This window comes from Alligator sinensis, unplaced genomic scaffold, assembly GCF_000455745.1.
Source record: "Alligator sinensis unplaced genomic scaffold, ASM45574v1 scaffold1331_1, whole genome shotgun sequence".
NCBI classification, from domain to species: Eukaryota; Metazoa; Chordata; order Crocodylia; family Alligatoridae; genus Alligator; species Alligator sinensis.
The window spans coordinates 177833-182918 of record NW_005843285.1 but is presented as its reverse complement, the minus strand read 5'-3'; the positions used below and the strand labels follow the sequence as shown (position 1 = coordinate 182918).

General features: G+C 49.6%; 1 protein-coding gene across 1 annotated transcript in view; it reads right to left on the bottom strand.

Moving 5' to 3' along the window:
- The window catches only part of LOC112548570, a 13841-nt gene extending 9450 nt beyond the window's left edge, over positions 1-4391 (bottom strand). Inside the window, exon 1 of the mRNA XM_025194724.1 lies at positions 4255-4391. The gene's annotated coding sequence lies outside the window, so the exon portion shown is untranslated. The remainder of the gene's footprint in view (positions 1-4254) is intronic.
- Between the last annotated feature and the right edge of the window lie 695 nt (positions 4392-5086).

Here is a 5086-nt window from a genome sequence, read left to right as displayed (position 1 = left end):
TGCCAGCAGCTACCCCGACTCTGGGTAGCTGCTGGAGCCTGGGCTGCTCCAAGCAGGGCTTGCACCATCCCAGCCACCTGCTGGGAGCAGCCTGGGCTCCCGGCGGGCAGCAGCTCTCCAGAGCTGGGGCCAGCTGCAGCCGGGAGGCTCCTAACAGCTGTGCTGGGCTCCGGCATCAGCTCCGCACCAATGTGTGCACCCGTGCATTGGAGTGGGTGGTGGGAGGGGGGCCTGAGGCAACGCAGCCCTGGTCTTTCCCCCGCTCCCGGTACGCAGGTGATGGCAGGTTTCCGGAGCCCAGCGCAGCTGTTTGTAGCCAGCCCAGGCTCTGGGCAGCTGCAGCAGGCAGGGGACAGGCTGCAAACAGCTGTGCCACGCTCCACAGCTCCAGCATCAGCTCTGTGCTGGTGGCAACTGCACCGGCACCTTGGGACAGACAGCAGGGCAGTGCAGCCTGCCCCAGGGCTGGCTGTGGCATGCTGAGCAAAATGTCCTTGTATGCCATGCTCGGCATGCATGCCGGGGGTTGCCGACCCCTGAACTAGAATTTATTATGATTCTGTGAGTTGGTCCTCTGTAGCCATCAGGGTGACCCCATATTGGAGCCCCTCAGAGACCTCTCGGGTCCTGTGCTGGGATGTGGCCCCTTCTGGGGTGGGAATATGGCCCTTCATTATACTGCAGGGGGGCATAACAATTTCCCCAAAGCAGTTCCCCTAGGTAATCCTGGCCCCTCAGGAAGAGGATGTCTCTGCAAAATCAAGGGAAATGATTCTCCCAATCTATTCAGCACTGTGGAAGCCTCCCCTGGAGTCCTGGGTCCAGTTTTGGGCTCCACACATCAAGAAGGATGTGGACACATTGGAAAGAGTCCAGTGTGGAGCAACAACAATGCTTAGGGGTGTGGGAAGCAAGCCTGATGAAGAAAGGCTGAAAAAAATAGGGTTATTTATTCTGGAGGGGAGAAGACTGAAGGAGGGGTTTGATCACAGCCTTCAAATCCCTGAAGGACAATGACAGAGAGGATGGAGATGGGCTTTTTTTTCCTGTGGCCATAGTGGACAGGACTAGGAGCAATGGCTTCACGTTGCAACAGGGGAAATTGAGGTTGGAGATGATGGGGGATTTGTGACTCTGGGAGGGAAAGTGGGGGGGTCAAGCACTGCAACGGGCTGCACAGAGAGGTGATGGAGTCTCCATCCCTGGCAGTGTCCGAAAGCCGGTTGGACAGACCCTTGCTTGGGCTGGCTGAGTCAGAGTCAGTCCTGCCTTGAGTAGATGTGCCCCCGTGAGGTCTCTTCCAACCCGTCTTTCATATGAGCCTAAGACATCTCATGATACTGCAACAGGGCTGCTGTGCTGAGCTGGTGTGTTTTGCATTTAGAGGGGGACTCCGATACTGTGAAAGCACTTGGTAGGGCAGGAAGGGATGTGGTTTGTTTCCAGTCAGTGCAAAGAACTGAAAGCAGGGTCTGGGGGAGGGGTCCTCTGAGCTCAGCTGGGGTGGGTTCAACATCCTAAGGAAGGCATTTTAAGAGCACAAAACTGTACTTTCTCTACAGGTTAGGAAGGGAACCTAGAGAAGAGAAAACTGAGAGGGGACTTAATAGCAGCCTTCAACTCCCTACAGGGGGGTTGCAAAGGGGATGGAGCTGGACGGTCCTCAGTGGGGGCAGACGACAGAACAAGGAGCAACGGTCTTAGGTTCCAGCAAGGGAAGCTGAAGTTAGATATTAGGGAAAAAAACTCTCTCACAAGGAGGGTAGTAAAGTCCTGAAACAAGCTACCCTGAGAGGTGGTGGAGTCTCCATCCTCAGAGGTTTTGAAGACCTGGGTAGACAAAACCTTGGCTGGGATGAGATAGTTGGGGCTGGTCCTACTTAGAGCAGGGGGTTGGACTACATGACTTCCTGAGGTCCCTTCCAACCCTCATTTTCTAGGATTGTGTGAAGAAGGAGGAATAAAAGAGAGCTCCCAGAAGGGGTGGAGAAGGGGGGATACAGCAGATTGTTTAAAGCAAGTATTCCACTTCTTCCTACAGCTGGAAACAAAGGCAGTGGTCCTCACAGAGTACACAGATCTCTCCATACTCACCGCCACCGGTGTTAATGACCATCTTTTCCTTTCTAATGGTCTTGATCTTTCACTAATAGAGCTAGCCTTTCTTCTGCAGTTCTGCCATTAGCAGCTCATGTTTACATGGTTCCTGTTTCATAGCCTTGGAGACTGTTTCTAACTCTAAGTAAAAACATTAGTTCAGGTGTGGAACTACCTTTCAGGGAAGCATTGGATGCACTGTTCAAGAAGGCTGGACTTGATAAACCTGAAAGAGCAGTCCATTTAATTCTGATGGCTACAGGACTAAAGAAACAACATCTCTTGACTATTTTTTGCCCAGTTCATTGTGGGCCTTTAATAATAATGCATGATATAGCAAATGAATGCATATCCCAATCAATTTATGTGTGTTGACCAGCACTACGAATGAAAGAGACCTGGGGGTAATAATAGGCCACTGCAAGACTCTGAACTGGCAGTGCGACTCTGTTGGCTGTGGAACAAGCTCCCTCCAGAAAAGGTGCAATCGTCTACCCTGGAAATCTTCAAAAGGAGACCGGACAGTCATCTTGCTGGGGTCACCTGACCCCATCTGTCTTTCCTGCCTGGTGCAGAGAGCTGGACCCGATGATCTTCCAAGGTCCCTTCCAACCTTACAATCTATGAATCTATTAAGCTGTTTATCTCTCGATATATTGAAAGATCTATCTCTTTCAATATATATTCACAGATGTCTCTATATATTTATAGATCTATCTATTTACATATATCGTTATATATAGAGGGATCTCTCTCTCATATATATATATATAATTTTTTTTACAGATCATATTTATAGATTTCTTTCTCTATGTATTTATAGATAACTTATTCTCTACATAAAGATCTCTTTCCATTCCCCTCTATATATTTATAGATACCCCTCTCTCTATATATATTTTTAGATCCTTATTTATAGCTTTCTCTCTCTATATTTATAGATCTCTTATTCCCTTCACATTCATAGATCTCTTTTCCTCCCTCTATACATTTACACATCTCTGTCTATAGATTTACAGATTTCTCTCCATCCATCCATCCATCCATCCATCCATCCAAGATACACACCAATAAATAAAATAAATAAATCTCTCGCTATATATAGAGATATCTATCTATCTATCTATCTATCTATCTATCTATCTATCTATCGTTATGTTAAACGTGTGTGTGTGTGTGTGTGTATGTGTATAATGTTAAACATAACATAATGTAACCACTAGCCTGTAAGAGAGAGTATTGTGCTAGGTGGCCTGAATATTAATGTACATAAACTTTAAAGTGAGATAAGTTATAAGACTCATTGCATATTAGTTTCTTTGCCAAGATAGGATAACTCCAACCTGATGCATTTCCTGCAGGTTAGTGCCATATTGGAGATTTATTTCTGTGTTTGAATATTAAAAAAAAATAGTCAAAATGAAGCCAATATTAGAATCCTGACAAAGTCAGACCAGCAGGACTGTCAGGAGACCACGTCTAAGCCAGCCCTCTGCTACAGGCAGGACGGTTCCCCATCCAAATCATCCCAGTCACGTGCTTGTCTAATCTAATTCTAAAACAACACAGCAACCCTGTCACACATCTCCAGGGTCCATTGACCAAAGATACCCCGAGTCCCCTGGACCTGACTCACATAAAGCAAGCAGACAAGGGCTGGCAGCGTCCCACCACCATAGGGGTTAAGATACACTCAACAGATTCAAGAAGGAGACTATGCAGAGCAGCACCCCAGCCCACTACCCCATACCAATCTGAGCGTGGCAGGGAAGTTCTTTCCTGCCCCCAAATGCAGCAATTGGGCTGCCCCTGAGCAGGGGGAGAAGACCTCTAGCCAGGTCCCTCCAGCCTTGAGTCCCAGCAGGAGCACTGGCACAATTCAGTCACCACCCAGTGACTGCAGCCAACACCCAATGTTTCTGAGTTGACCAGACCCTCAAGCTACTTTGGGGGGAGGTGGGGAGGCTGTGAGAGGCCTAAAATCCTAACACTTCCATAAATATGAGAGTATTCATATTTATAGAAGTCCCTGATCTCTGAAGGAACTAAAGCATGAAGTGAGCGGTGGGAGGTATGTGTGTGGGGGGAGGAGGGGGAGGAGGAGGCGGGGAGGAGGAGATTAGGAAGAGAAAGGCATTAGAAATGTCCTTTACTTACCTGCATGGGGTCAGGAGCTTTGCAGATTCCTCTCTCTTTTCTAGGGTGGCAATAGAGGACTCCAATGAGAAACTGTTTGCAGCTGGGCTTTTGGTTTCAAAATGACTTCTGTTCCCTGCACACTGCTTTAAGATAGGGTCCTGAAAACAGGAAGCTTCAGATTTTAAGCTCTGTATGCTGTTGTGATATAAACCTGAGGGGATCTCTAATGCAAAGGGCTGAGTTTTGCCCAGGGTCCCATCTCAGTGACCCGCCAAGCCCAAGCTTCCCTAAGCACACCCAGGCTTCCAGTGCCCCATGCACCGTTGGATCCGGGGGGTGCTTGCCTGCAAGCTGGGGCTGCCCCCACGCAGCCCTGGGGGGGAGGGCATTGCCACCATGGAAGGAAGCACTGCAGCTCAAAGGCTGCATGGCCTGGTGGCAGCTTGTGTGACCAGGCTCCACCGAGAAAACCCTCCCAAAAAACAACAAGGAGCCTGATCTTTTTTCTTTTTTGTCCTGGAGCCTTCCTGGGTCTCCCATGTCTGGGGAGCAAGCTGCCAGCAGGTCGTGTGGCCCCTGAGCTGTGGGGACCCCGGTGCTTCCCCTTGCGGGGGCAGTGCTCTTTGGGCAGCTCCCACCCACTGGCACCCCAGCCAGGCAGCCCCAGTGGACACCACCGCTGTGAAGGGAAGCACTGGGGGCCCCTGCGGCTCCGGCTCTGGTGGGGGAGAAAAAGGATCAGGCCCCTCACCTCATTTTTTTTTTCCTTCAGTGGAGCCTGCCCGCTCAGTGGTGCAGGGAGGGGGGAAGGAGGCCCAGTGCTTCATTCTAACTCTGACTTGCCTACATG